Genomic DNA, 15,964 nt, shown 5'->3' on the forward strand with positions numbered 1-15,964 from the left:
AAGTAATATCCAAAGGAAGTTCTTTACAAAGCTTTGCGCTCGTGAGATACAAATACACGTAAACTATGTATGACAGCTTCCAGTCTCAGGTCGCTTCAGTCGACTATAGTGCTACGACCAGTGATAGAGAGGCACCTTCAGGACTGAGAGTCTTTCCAGCGGAGCAGGTGTTCCCTCGAAATCAAGAAGTATCTTGAGTATGCCACTATTATCGTTCACCTGAACGGTCACATATCACTCTCCGCATCCACAATGCAATGCAGCTATGACAACATCAGAACAGGTGACATACTTAAGACTGCCTGATTGTTGACAAACGTAGGCCAGCAATTAATTAACATAATTAAATAATTAACTGACCGGGTATCACAAAAGTATGTCCTCTTATTGCTGAACAAAGTATACGGGATGGTCAGAAAAACAGTCTGAAAAGCTTGTAAAGGTGTTAAGGGGTAGGTTGTGCTTGGAAATAATTATCAAGAAAAAAGTTGAATGTGTTGCGCCGTTTCCGAGTTAACTGACATTGAAGTTACCCAATCAAGCCACTGCGTGCGCAAATTCAAGTGGGCCGTCAGATGCAATTAGTGACAACTGAGACCGCCGTAACGTATTCAAAATAATTAAAGACCTACTCTTTTGCTTGTTTCACGAGAAATATTTTCCCCATGGTATCTATGTGGTGGCTTAAGAGGGAAGCAGTATGCTGTCCCTGAACTTCATAAAATATACTCAAGTTTAAATTTGATTGCATCTTCAGTTACACATACTAAGAGACAACTACTTACACAAACTGTCAAATGGCAGGAAAGCATGTAAGGCCTGAATGGTGCTCTGATTAGAATATAATTACATTCAGTTTCATAGTCACTCGATAAAATAAAATTTCTATCGTACAAGAGCGCTTTCAAGTCTGTTCCACCAGTAGCCGCTATTTGGTTCTCAGATGATACTATTCCATATACCCCAAATCCAAACTGCTATACTGACTTGTCAACTTCAGAAAACACTACAGTTGAAAACGCTCTATATGAAGTCTCCCAAAATAGCAGCTGTAGTCTTGTGAAAAAAAGAGCACTTTTCAGTAACATACACTATACTGAAGAACTGAACAAATTACAAGATACATCATACTGAACTCTTTTCAGAGATACATTTGTAAAAATATTTGGTGTCGCATATTCTCGTAGCTAAACAAGGAAAACAAGCCAACACTTCCCTTAGCGCTACTTGTAGTGTATACAGGATGTCAGAAACAGTCTGAAAAGATCGTAAGGGTACTGCGGTCTAGAAAGCCGCGTATTCACGAATTAATTTGCATTGAAGTTAGCCCGTCACCCCGTTGCGTGCAAAAATGCAAGCTACCCGCCAGAGACTGTGTCCCCAAACGTGTTGTTCGTTCGGTTTCCTAAAACCGAATAAGAGTGTGATACAAAGATTGGACAACGGATGGTAGTAAGGATCGAACTCGAGCCAAAAGCCGAGTAGCCTCGTACACTAACGTCTACGCTATGGGAATAACTGACACTATTTGTATCTGGCGGGCCGTTTGAGTTTGCACACGCAACGGCCTGATTGAGTACCTTCTATGTTAATCAACTCGGATACTGCGCAGCACAACGAATTTTTCTCTTGAGAATTATTTCTCTGCATAACCTACCCTGCAACACACTTACAAGCTTTTCAGATTGTTTCTCTCAACCCTGTAGACTGGTTCAAATGGCTCTGAGCACTATGCGACTTAACTTCTGAGGTCATCAGTTGCCTAGAACTTAGAACTAATTAAACCTAACTAACCTAAGGACATCACACACATCCATGCCCGAGGCAGGATTCGAACCTGCGACCGTAGCGGTCGCTCGGCTCCAGACTGTAGCGCCTAGAACCGCACGGCCACCCCGGCCGGCAACCCTGTAGACTCATGTGACAAATTAAATGTCGTGTTAAGGAAGATTCACTACAAGTAATATCATATTTTCTGCTCAAAAGATGAGAGGACCCATGCCTTGTAAAGTTTGGCAGTGCCTGTGTCGGACTTGCTCGTTTCAGGAGAAGTTGCTAAGGCAAGATTTATGTGATTTTTGAAAGCATACCTGCCTGAATTCCACCCCATTTATATCTATCTCTAGAGATTACTTTTCAATTCACGCTTAATTATTTTCAGAGGGCTCACACAACAACTGTCAAACTATTTCCCCTCCGTTGCACTTTAGAACAGTACTTAGAAAAAACGAACACCGAAATCATTCCGTCCGTGTTCTGATTTCCGTTATTTTATTGCGATGGTCATTTCTCGCAACGTAAGTGAGAGTTCACAAAATAAATGCCATTCGGAGAGGAAATCTGGTGATTAAAATTCTCGCAGCAGCGAAAAACACCGTTGTTGTAATGGTTGCCATCCAAAATTGCCTGTTATATCTATGCCTACGTCGTGTTTAGAAAACGAGCTGTGCTTCTTTGATCTTTCTCGCTGTCTTTGTACACTTCTGCAAGTATTGGTTGATAAGACGTCTATTCCTGAATAGCTTGCTGTCAATATCAATTGGTTTCGGGCTATAAAATTCATGTCAACACTTGAGGACTGGCTTACACACAAGGTACACGTATCATGCTATTGAAGTCTCTAACGGTGCGCCTAATGACTCGCGCCGTGTGGGAACACCAGTTATTCCTACATAACATACTCATCAAGAAAAGTAATGAAAAGATTTACTGTCATAATACACAGTTTGAGTGAACATTTGATTTATTGTGCCTTAAGTTTGAGACTAAAGTCCCTCCATTGAGTCGTATGAATGAAGAGAAGCAAACGCTTTTCTGTCGAAATTTTAAGCTTAGGATTTTGTGAATAAAATATGAAGCAAGAGCTCTAGTTTGTGAGGCCAAAATGATAAAGATGCTTTACCTTCGCACAGAGCAGTGGCTTTGGCATTAGATATACGGTGAATAAAGAGAAGATCTGGATTCATTCTCGAAGCAATAGCTTCTAAAATGTGAAGGCTGGTCGGTAGGAAACTCACGTCCGCAGAGTGTGGATGTGGCTTGACTAGCAGCATGTTTATGGTGTGAAAAATGCTATATAAATAGAAAAAATGCTATAGATGTCCAAATACAGAGCACAGTACAACTCTATACGGTTTCAACGAAGAAAATGTTAAGTGGATTGCGAATTATTTTCTGCCGTACACGGGGGAAAAAGATGCGCAGCACTTTCTTCAGAACAGCGGATGAAGATTTTCCTTCGGTATATGGCGGATCCAAGATTCCAGTCCAGTACAGCAGAAGGAATAAGGACTAATCAAACAGCAGTATGTAAAACAGTGAGTAGTAGTTTCAGAAAAGATATGAAAAAAGCTGATATATGGATCAAATTTCCGTCGTCACCATATTATCGGACTGTAGCAAAAAACGAGTGGCTAGCAAAACGTAAATCCCCAACTGCAGCTAGTGTAACTGGCTGTAAGCACGTGCGTATTCCGAAACCAACGAAATTTGGCAACGAATATATCAATATAAATAGTTCCGCTAGTATAAATGCGCTAATTTGTACTGCTTAATGTTGCGGAACATCTACAGAACGGAGATTTTGAACATGCTGCACAGCATTCCAATGAAGACGAAGCAGATCGCTAGAAGCTTTTGTTTTTCTATTAAAAATAAAAGGTAGGAGGAAAAGGTAAAGGTTATTCACACAAACTGAAGCACTTGTGTTAACGTACCTCTGCAATACCTTTGCGACGTGGTTATCGTCGCCGTTGGCGGAGCAATGTTCCTGTGTATAAGTCCCGATAGAGATTGATCTGGCTGACCAATTCAATAAGCAGCAGCTTATTGGTGGTCCAAATGTCTTTCGTGGACTAAGAATGCAATTGACGAGTGATGTTTCTGCTGTGTTTGGAGGCAGTACGTGGCTGACCTTGTCAGTGGTATGGGAGAATCATGCTGACTATGGTGGCCTAGAAGTTTTCCCTGATGCAAACATCTTGGTTTGGAAGACATGGAGTAAATTGGAGAGTACAGGTCTACTGGCTAAGGTTCCCTATGGCATTTTGGTGCCAGACAAGCCGTTTAATTTGTCTATGAGAAGAAAGAAGCAGCTCAATGCAGACGAGTATCTGTTGATATGGGCGAAAGTAGGCAACAATTATGAAATAAAGATTACTGGCGACTGTATGTTGTGTTGTAGACAGTAAAAATTCCTTATTTCCTTTCCTTATCTCCCGTTAGATTTTTTTAAAACTAAAAATATTTATTCACTTATGTACGCTGGGTCTAGGAGCAGTTTGACCTGTTACTGCCAAGTAAATGCTCTGACTTCTATCGTTATCTCCCGGGCTTGTGCTTCAGTTTCATTTTCACAGCCCGTTTTGTCTACGCAGTATCTTCTCCACAGTTTCACTCAGGTGAGTTTTACTGTTCCCTTTGAAATATTCATTGCTCTTAGGCTCCTTACGGTCGCCGTAAAATACTGGATAATCATCCAACCAGCTATTATTCAACAATTGTTGCATTTTAGCACCCAACTGCCGCCATTGCACACACTCGCACCCGATCGGTACGCTCGCTCAGAAGAGCCTGGCTCTACAAATTCTTTCTTGACTCATTAGAAAACATATTAATCCTCTTATTAACTTGCCACAAAACTTTCTTCAGTGGTGCTGCACAATCGTACACAGCGTGCTCATGCGCTTTCTGCCTTAGTATTGCTCACACTGGATTCTCATTCACACGCTACACAATCAGTCGACACCAAAACCACACATGTAATATGTTGGGTCTCTAAGTCATCTGTACTGCTATTACCTGGCAGAGATAAGTAAGAGTCTATTTAATACGTTGCGTACAGATTCGACATCTGTAACCGTACATCCTACGTTGATCCTGTGGTGTCGCCGCCAGACACCACACGTGCTAGGTGGTAGCTTTTAAATCGGCCGCGGTCCATTAGTATACGTCGGACCCGCGTGTCGCCACTGTCAGTGATGGCAGACCGAGCGCCGCCACACGGCAGGTCCAGTGAGACGTACTAGCACTCGCCCCAGTTGTACAGCCGACTTTGCAAGGAACGGTTCACTGACAACTACGCTCTCATTTGCCGAGACTATAATTAGCATAGCCTTCAGCTACATTAGCTACGACCTAGCAAGGCGCCGTATTCAATTGATATTGAGATTCTATTAATGTATCATCAATAGCGATGTTCTTCAAATGTGGATTAAAGTTAAGTATTCCAGAAGCTACGTACTTTTCTTTATAGCATTCATTACGTATCCTGTTTCAGACCTCACGCCAGCCTGCATGAGTTTAAGCGCGTGCCTTTCGGCTTCCTCTCATTGTGTCTAGGCTGTCTTGTCTAGACACAACAGATCCAACCTGGTCAGGTCCAGTACCGTGATGCAATACAGGTCACTTGTGCAAAGGAGGTAAAAGAGAAACTGATTCTCAGCGCAGTTCATGGGAGTGCGCTATGTCTCCAACTGTGAACAGTACAAGGCGGAGCGCGTACACTGTTCGATAAGTCGGGATCATTTTAAGCAGATAGTGTGTGTGCCTTTTCATCTTATGGCAAGCTGGATTCTCAGCACAGGAAGTTGCCCGCAGAACTAAAATACACCCCAGAAAGGACATTCCTGCACCAAACCCACTGTCGTGAATATAGGCCTCGTGGTGGCCACCTGCTGCCATCAACACCAGTTGGTGGTCGTTGCCTACAGGTTATGGGTGGTGGGTACATCGAAGGCAATGCAACAGAACTGGGCGTTGCGTTTTTGAAAGCTACTGGAAGGCTTTGTCACCCCAGCCAGTATGCAACTGTCTCCACGCGATCAGTTTGGTCTCCAGGAGTTTAGTGGAACACCTTCCTCAAGAAGGCAGGAAACAACAGTATAGAATGGCCCGAGTAGTCTGATAACGTGAACCCAATTGAGTGTGTTTGGGACCGCTTGAAACTTACAGTGCTTCATCAATCACCCTGCTCATACACTGGTGTCCCCACAAGGATTACTGTCGCAGACTGGAACAGGCTGAACCTGCAACTTCTCAACTACCTTGTGGAAACATGCCAGTGACATAGCATTTGAAGTACATATAGGGACGACAGATATCGAATGTTACCCAGCATCATATTTTGATACCACAGATCTGCAGTTCCGACCGACTGCCTCTCTCTTGATTACTGTTTTGCTTTCATTTCGCAGTAAAGCTATTTAGTGTTTTATTTCATAAGGCGTATATTTTCATTCCATCTTTTCCGGGAATTCAAGTCCACTTCTGTCCCCAGATAAGTAACTCGTGGCAAACTTTCAATGAGCAGTGTACCACAATGGTCCGATCGCTATGTTATCGTTGCAGAAGTGCTTAACATGCGTCATTTATTATAATCATTTTTTAGTGTTCCACTTAGATATCGGGTTTCATCAACTCCATATACTGTTCTACATATGAAAATAACCTCAAATAAATTAGCACACCCTCCTGTATCAACCTCTTCAGAAATTTAACAACAGTGCAGTGATTTGTCACCACATTAAGACCATCTGTTTTATTTAACAAAATCTGCGTTTTAAATCTTTTCATGTATTAATTTGCATGGCTGTAGACCAGATAATTAGCTGACGCCAGCCGTCACCGGCAGCTGCATGAAAAAACAATAAGGAAAAGATAAGCTGAGAGAAGTTACCAGTACTACCAGCGATATATCAACCAAACGAACACCGTAAATGTTTCCTCGTGTAAGGTTGCAAGCGATGACATAATAATGGATCAACATCTCAGAATGGTAACGTGCTTATAGGTGACCCACAACACTTCCTTATTTTGATCAAGAGCGATAAATATAAGTTAACGTAAGTGCTTTACAGATACGACAGAAAACAATACCTGGAAATGGGTGTTTATACCCCAGGTAGTTGATATTGCTTCAGCTGGCCTCTCGATACACTTGATAGGAAATAAAATATAGAGGCATTGGTTTTTCCCATGTAGTATACATAAATGCAGTTCTAAGATAGGAAAATAATCTCGACACCAGATACTCTCTATTAGAATCGTACAGCACAAGTGAAGAGTACATGTATCTTATACATAATTATGTCACTTTGCCCCACGAACTTTTTGTAACATAATTTTACAGCGGGAGTTAAGCTCGACACAGTAAGATGTGGGTGGGTGGCACTAATGCTTCTGAAGCAGATAGTGAAAATGCCATCTGCTCCCATTAGAGACTGTAGCTTACAGTGTACAAATGTGTAGTTTGTCCACATTCTTCCCACTTTATGCAGTCTGTAATTTGTCAGTCCCATTTTGGAAAACTTACTTATTCGTTCATCCACTCTCACGTAATATTGTGTATACATCGGAAACAACATGTTTCGATGAAGGTAGCTATTAACTGGCACAAGCAAGCACGGCAGAAACTTATCTACTAGTGAAAAGCAATGATGTCCTACATTTTATATTCAGCAGTTGTTTTCATCTACTATTTCATACTTGGCAATTAATGAAATTCATTGGCCATTATGAGGCATCTGTATACAGGAAAGGTAAACAGCCTGTATAACATAAACATCAATGTTAACTGGGATTTACGTTCTCGAGTCCAAATATGCTTATAAGTTATAGAAAGAGTGGTTAACAGGTTACTCATTCAGTTTTTTTCTGAATGTTTGGTGAATTCTAATTTCTTGATTGATATCTGCTGGCAACGTATTACAGACATTTTCAGGAGAATATAAAACTATATTTTAAATCCTATGCAATGCCACATAATATAGAAATTATTTTTCCTTCTGGTATAATCGTAATGAAGTGACAGGTTTTCCTTAGTTCACTCATAATATTCAGCTCAAATACCGTTCTTGAGTAAATGTTTCGCAGCATAAGTCTAACAGTTCCATGATCTCTTTGCGATATGTTTGTTTATTAAATTCACATAATAATGATGCCGCACACTATTTTGACCTTATCTAGGTTGCCCCAGAACATGGCGCCGTTGGACAGCACTATTTATGTGGTGGTTACTTTGTTACACTATCCAGCTTGAGAGACTAAAATCCGTCCACAAATCCGAAAGGACAAACGAGAGAAAAACGAAACGAAAAAGTCAACTATAGCACAAACAAATCCACAATAACAAACAGAGGAAAAAAAAAGAAAACAAAAAGAAGAGCAGCCGCTGAACTGCGGGCGATGTCGGCGGTCGGAGAGCTTCAGAAACGTCAACACAACTGGATGAGAAAAGCGTGCACATCTTCCCTCTAGCTTACGGCGCCGGAGGGTGTTTTCAACTGACGTGAAGCCCTTTCCGCTCGCAGTGCTGATGCGAAGCCAAACAACTAGGGATAGCCACGCTGGTACGACAATGTCGAGCTCTATGTTGGACACTGCAAGTAATTTATATTTATTACAGTTATTAAAAATATAAATTGCAAATGACTGTGCAATTAATTTAAAATAAAAGGATCAAGTGTACTAACTACAGGAAATCGTATAAAGTGTATTATAATCCATTACCTCCACAAAATGTCTTATCCTGGAGTGTGACTAAATTTATTGCACGTCCATTTTCGAAACTTTCCTGAAACAGTTAACACACATTGACGAAAAAAAAACGCAACACCAAAAATTAATTAATTTTGAATAACGAAATTTTGCAATACATTTATCTAGGTAACATTTTTAAATGATTATCATTGCATAATCACAGGGTAATCTAAGAGCGAGATAAGCCATTGCAAATGTGGAATTCTGGTTCATCTTCCCCATTGCGTAGAGGTCAGTACTGCCTTACCCGCTGTTGCTCAACCACCTTCCTGCTTGTGGTGCGGTTCTGCTGTCCCCTTCGTATTAAATGACTACCGCTTTCGGTGCGCTATTTGTTTACAACCGCTCTAAGGCATTTATCTTTTAGCAATGGCCCATTTTATCACCTAAGGAAGCGTCTTCTAGTGTCGCGAAACCGACCATGGCTTTTAATACAAAATATTCTACAGCAAGTGTGGATTTAAAAAAAAACAAAAAAAATAAAAAAAGACGTAACCACTAGATTGTTGAAATCAATTATTCAAACATACAGGCATGGTGCCGATGTCAGTTTGTGGGATGGAGTTTCGTGCCTGTTGAACCTAGTCGGTCAATACAGGGAGAGTTAATGATGTTTGTCTGTTTGTGGATGACGCTGTCTCGCTATTGGAGACAGATCTGGTGATCGTGCAGCCAAAGGCAACATGTCGACACTCTGTGGAGCATGTTAGACTACAGCAGCGTAGTAGGCGAGCGTTATCCTGCTGTAAAACAACTCTGGGATGCTGTTCAAGAATGCAAGCACAACAGATCGAATCACCGTACTGACGTACAATCTTTGCAGTTAGGATGCGTGAGATAATCACGAGAGTGCTCCTGTTGTGATACGAAATCGCACTCCAGACCATAGCTCCAGCTGTAGCACCATTGTGTCTAGGCCGCAGACAGGTCGGCTCCAGACGCTCTGCCGGTCTCCTTATAGTCAACACGCGGCCATCAATGACACCGAGCCAGAACCAGCTTTCATCATAAAACACAACAGATCTCCAAGCTGCCCTCAAGCTCTCACTTGACACTCGCAAATAGCGGTGTTTTGGTGTCAGTGGAATGCACGCTGTGCAGTACGGTGCGCCGGAGCCGTACGCCGATCACGACGGTCTCCCCTCTCAGCAACGCCGCGTGGCTGTCCGGAGACCTTACGTTCTCGTGACCACCGCTGGCAGCAGTGGCTACATTACTACCAAAGCTTCCAGCGATATCGCGGGAGGAACATTCAGCTTCATATAGCCCTATTACACGACCGCATTCAAACTCAGTGAGATGTAGATAATGGCGTCTTTGTCGCCTTAAATGCATTCTTGACTAACATCAACTCGTCACGTCCAATCTTAAAGGTATGTAATGATCATGATCGTACATCACGTATTTAAAGCAAACCTGTATTGCATACGGATACTGGCGCTACTTGCACCACTGTTATAAGTCTGATGCGAAATATGAGTAGACATTTTCTTTCTCATGTAGAAAAACGCTTACCAACTTTCGTTTATGTCGCACAGCTCCTTTGTGTTGCGATTTTTTTCCGTCAATGTATTTCCTTCAAGTACTAAAATTAAAAATAAAACAATAATATGCTCATTACATCTGACAGTCATATTACTCGACACCAGTTATTTGTTTGAATCAGATGAACGGCGGCTTCTAGAACCTCTACTACAGTGCGTTAGTGCGTGGCTGACACTGACACTCACACGCTTGGCAGCACTACCAGGTGACGATAATGTTTCACGAAAGGGCAACAGCCAAATTTGCCTATATGTTTACCAACAATAATCTAGTCCGGTACGCATCGCCCTGGCTCTTTGTTTAGGTTTTGAGAGATCCAATCAATATTTTTGCAACCGTTACTGAACTTCCCTCCCACCCATGAACCATGGACCTTGCCGTTGGTGGGGAGGCTTGCCTGCCTCAACGATACAGATAGCCGTACCGTAGGTGCAACCACAACGGAGGGGTATCTGTTGACAGGCCAGACAAACGTGTGGTTCCTGAAGAGGGGCAGCAGCCTTTTCAGTAGTTTCAGGGGCAACAGTCTGGATGATTGACTGATCTGGCCTTGTAATACTAACCAAAACGGCCTTGCTGTTGTGGTACTGCGAACGGCTGAAAGCAAGGGGAAACTACAGCCGTAATTTTTCCCGAGGGCATGCAGCTTTACTGTACGGTTAAATGATGATGGCGTCCTCTTGGGTAAAATATTCCGGAGGTACAACAGTCCCCCATTCGGATCTCCGGGCGGGGACTACTCAAGAGGACGTCGTTATCAGGAGAAAGAAAGCTGGCATTCTACGGATCGGAGCGTGGAATGTCAGATCCCTTAATCGGGCAGGTAGGTTAGAAAATTTAAAAAGGGAAATGGGTAGGTTAAAGTTAGATATAGTGGGAATTAGTGAAGTTCGGTGGCAGGAGGTTCAAATGGTTCAAATGGCTCTGAGCACTATGGGACTTAACATCGGAGGTCATCAGTCCCCTAGAACTTAGATCTACTTAAACCTAACTAACCTAAGGACATCACACACATCCATGCCCGAGGCAGTATTCGAACCTGCGACCGTAGGGGTCGCGCGGTTCCAGACTGAAGCGCCTACAACCGCTCGGCCACACCGGCCGGCGGTGGCAGGAGGAATAAGACTTCTGGTCAGGTGAATACAGGGTTATAAATATAAAATCAAATAGGGGTAATGCAGGAGTAGGTTTAATAAAGAATAAAAAAAAATAGGTGTGCGGGTAAGTTACTACAAACAGCATAGTGAACGTATTATAGTTGTCAAGATAGACACGAAGCCCATGCCTACTACAGTAGTACAAGTCTATATGCCAACTAGCTCTGCAGATGACGAAGAAATTTAAGAAATGTATGATGAGATAAAAGAAATTATTCAGGTAGTGAAGGGAGACGAAAATTTAATAGTCATTGGTGACTGGAATTCGAGAGTAGGAAAAGGGAGAAAAGGAAACATAGTAGGTGAATATGGATTGGGGCTAAGAAATGAAAGAGGAAGCCGTCTGCTAGAATTTTGCACAGAGCAAAACTTAATCATAGCTAACACTTGGTTCAAGAATCATAAAAGAAGGTTGTAAACATGGAAGAATCCTGGAGGTACTAAAAGGTATCAGATAGATTATATAATGCTAAGACAGAGATTTAGGAACCAGGTTTTAATTGTAAGACATTTCCAGGGGCAGATGTGGACTCTGACCACAATCTATTGGTTATGAACTGTACATTAAAACTGAAGAAATTGCAAAAAGGTGGGAATTTAAGGAGATGGGACTTGGATAAACTGACTAAACCAGAGGTTATACAGAGTTTCAGGGACAGCATAAGGGAACAATTGACAGGAATGGGGGAAAGAAATACAGTAGAAGACGAATGGGTAGCTCTGAGGGATGAAGTAGTAAAGGCAGCAGAGGATCAAGTAGGTAAAAAGACGAGGGATAGTAGAAATCCTTGGGTAACAAAAGAAATATTGAATTTAATTGATGAAAGGCAAAAATATAAAAATGCAGTAAATGAAGCAGGCAAAAAGGAATACAAACGTATCAAAAATGAGATCTACAGGAAGTGCAAAATGGCTAAGCAGGCATGGCTAGATGACAAATGTAAGTATGTAGAGGCTTATCTCACTGGGGGTAAGATAGATACAGCCTACAGGAAAATTAAAGAGACTTTTGGAGAAAAGAGAACCACTTGTATGAATATCAAGAGCTCAGATGGAAACCCAGATCTAAGCTGAGAGGGGAAAGCAGAAAGGTGGAAGGAGTATATAGAGGGTCTATACAAGGGCGATGTACTTGAGGACAATATTATGGAAATGGAAGAGGATGTAAATGAAGATGAAATGGAAGATACGATACTGCGGGAAGAGTTTGACAGAGCACTGAAAGGCCTGAGTCGAAACAAGGCCCCAGGAGTAGACAACATTCCATTAGAACTACTGACGGCCTTGGGAGAGCCATTATTGACAAAACTCTACCGTATGGTGAGCAAGATGTACGAGACAGCTGAAATACCCTCAGACCTCAAGAAGAATATAATAATTCCAATCCCAAAGAAAGCAGGTGTTGACAGATGTGAAAATTACCGAACAATCAGTTTAATAAGCCACAGCTGCAAAATACTAACGCGAATTATTTACAGACGAATGGAAAAACTGGTAGAAGCCGACCTCGGGGAAGATCAGTTTGGATTCCGTAGAAATGTTGGAACACGTGAGGTGACCTTACGAGTTATCTTAGAAGAAAGATTAAGGAAGGCAAACCTACGTTTCTAGCATTTGTAGACTTAGAGAAAGCTTTTGACAATGTTGACTGGAATACTCTCTTTCTAATTCTAAAGGTGACACGGTAAAATACAGGTAGCGAAAGGCTATTTACAATCTGTACAGAAACCAGATGGCAGTTATAAGAGTCGAGGGGCATGAAAGGGAAGCAGTGGTTGGGAAGTGAGTGAGACAGGGTTGTAGCCTCTCCCCAATGTTATTCAATCTGTATATTGAGCAAGCAGTAAAGGAAACAAAAGATAAATTTGGAGTAGGTATTAAAATCCAGGGAGAAGAAATAAAAACTTTGAGGTCCGCCGATGACATTGTAATTCTGTCAGAGACAGCAAAGAACTTGGAAGAGCAGTTGAACGTAATGGACAGTGTCTTGAAAGGAGGATATAAGATGAACATCAACAAAAGTAAAACGAGGATAATGGAATGTAGGCGAATTAAGTCGGGTGATGCTGAGGGAATTGGATTAGGAAATGAGTCACTTAAAGTAGTAAAGGAGTTCTGCTATTTGGGGAGCAAAATAACTGAGGATGGTCGAAGTAGAGAGGATATAAAATGTAGACTGGTAATGGCAAGGAAAGCGTTTCTGAAGAAGAGAAATTTGTTAACATCGAGCATAGATTTAAGTGTCAGGAAGTCGTTTCTGGAAGTATTTGTATGGAGTGTAGCCATGTATGGAAGTGAAACATGGACAGTAAATAGTTTGGAGAGGAAGAGAATAGAAGCTTTCGAAATGTGGTACTACAGAAGAATGTTGAATATTAGGTGGGTAGATTACGTAACTAATGAGGAGGTATTGAATAGGATTGGGGAGAAGAGAAGTTTGTGGCACAACTTGACTAGAAGAAGGGATCGGTTGGTAGGACATGTCCTGAGGCATCAAGGGATCACAAATTTAGCATTGTAGGGCAGCGTGGAGGGTAAAAATCGTAGAGGGAGACCAAGAGCTGAATACACTAAGCAGATTCAGAAGAATGTAGGTTGCAGTAGGTGCTGGGAGATGAAGGATCTTGCACAGGATAGATTAGCATGGAGAGCTGCATCAAACCAGTCTCAGGACTGAAGACCACAACAGCAATATACCGAACTTCAGTAAAGCCTTTGTTTCCCCCACTAAAAATCACGGGTCTGAAGTGTAATTTTCAAAAGCTTCCCAGACAGCGCGTATTATTCTAATAGCTCTATATATCTGCAACATCTTTGTTCTCTTGGATCGTAAATCTTCCGGACCTCAACACCTTCGGTCTGAATTCAGTTTTTGCTTGAGCTTCACTGGCTTATAAAGGGTGAATTTTTTTCCGCCCTACAAAAACTCGGGGGACTGATCGATGAGAGGATACGGAACAAAAAAGATCTAATGAACGGATGTCCGGAAATGCATGGTTTCCAAGCTAGAGACCATTTATTCAGTAATACGTTGCTGCCCCAGTTGGTTTCCTCTCTGTCGGTCGCGTGCTCTAGCGCTTGTGCAATAAACAGCAGATAATAATGTGGCAATAGAGTAGGTTTAAATGCTTAAGCATAGTGAGAATCGTAAAATGTCAGGATGCCAATTAATTTTGCTTTAATTGCCAATTGCAAAATTAGTAAAACGAGTTCTAGGGCCAGTCTGTCGTTAATATTCGTAACAAAATTCCCAGTCATTAATCATTAGTTCCCGAGCACGACAAAAGTCACAAAGTGCTTCACACGATCTTAGAAGAATCCACATAGGATCGGACAAATATGTTTCCCGATGCAACTTCATGAATTAATTCCATCTTTACGCATAGTTGCACTTTACACACTAGGCCACGTGTTACCACCTCAAAAACAGATCGTCTGCTGCCTTGGATTAACACAGCATCACACGAGTACGTCGTCCAAGGCAATTTTTCAACAAACTGTTCCGTCTGTACATGAGATTACATTTTGTGCTCGGTTTTATGTATTATCTCTTCGGAAGCCGATCGTCGGCTAATTGTGAGCTATCTTACCAGTTTGACGCCTACCCTGTAAGGGCGCACTTGTGACTGGTCCATCTTTTCCATCAATGAGCGTCGACAGTAACTAAAACTCTTAATTAATATTTTCTAATTACATTCAAATTATTAGTGACAATTTCTCGGAGCAAGTAACGTCATCATCACGATTGGAGCTGTATATTAATATTCAGACAGTAAATAAAAATAATACAAGATTCGCTTTTTGGTGCCCGTCATTTTAGGTGAATTCCCACTCTCTCTCTCTATTCCAATACGATACGACTCTTGCTTGCCATGCCGTTCTCACATTGTGAGACCACTTGGAACGTAGTTCGATGTGTCTGCCTTGCGATCCTACATACATGCTAGCTTCCCGTAACAAAATCTTCGTATACAGTGCATTAAAACATAGCAACAAAAATGTAATAAAAGAGGGCAGGGATGTGGCAAAAAAGTCGCTTCGCTACGAAGCAGACTTATTAAAAAATGTTTCTGAGAGGTAGGAAATTTATGATAACTCTCAGCGAAAAATAGTTTACTTAATTAACTGAAAAGCGATCAGAATGAGAAAAAATCTTTAAATAACAATATTTTAACTAAGAGTTATTGATCTGCATACGGATATTAACACCGTTTCCGGTCAGTGAGCTCGGTACTATAGTGAAATGACTACTGAGTGAAAGTAAGCCATGACTCCATACGTCGCATCCCTCTTATTAGGTCGGGACAAGCTATCGTATCGTTTTGCCAAAAAGTAGCAATAAAATTAATGTTTACTACATGACACTGTCTATATCTAGTTTGTAATTCAATGAAAGAATTGCTCAAATGTCTCAAGCAGTAGCAGTACTAACAACCCCTAATGCCCCTGCCAATACGGCAGACCCGCAACCACGGCCAGTTTTCTATGCATAACGTCTTTGAGTAGCCTCAGCAGTTTAGTAATGAGCTCGCTGGTTGTGACGTGATCGTGTTCTAGAGTCTAAAAGTATTATATCTCCGGTTCCCATTCGCTGATATTACGCAAATCCTTAAATAAAAAATTTTAGCGAACGAAAATAGCATCATGTTTGTAAATATTCAGCTAATTATGTATTAGAAAGAACCTGCAAACTAAAATTACTCAGGATAAGAAAGTGATCTACG

The sequence above is a fragment of the Schistocerca cancellata genome, chromosome 2, assembly GCF_023864275.1.
Source record: "Schistocerca cancellata isolate TAMUIC-IGC-003103 chromosome 2, iqSchCanc2.1, whole genome shotgun sequence".
Classification (NCBI taxonomy): domain Eukaryota; kingdom Metazoa; phylum Arthropoda; class Insecta; order Orthoptera; family Acrididae; genus Schistocerca; species Schistocerca cancellata.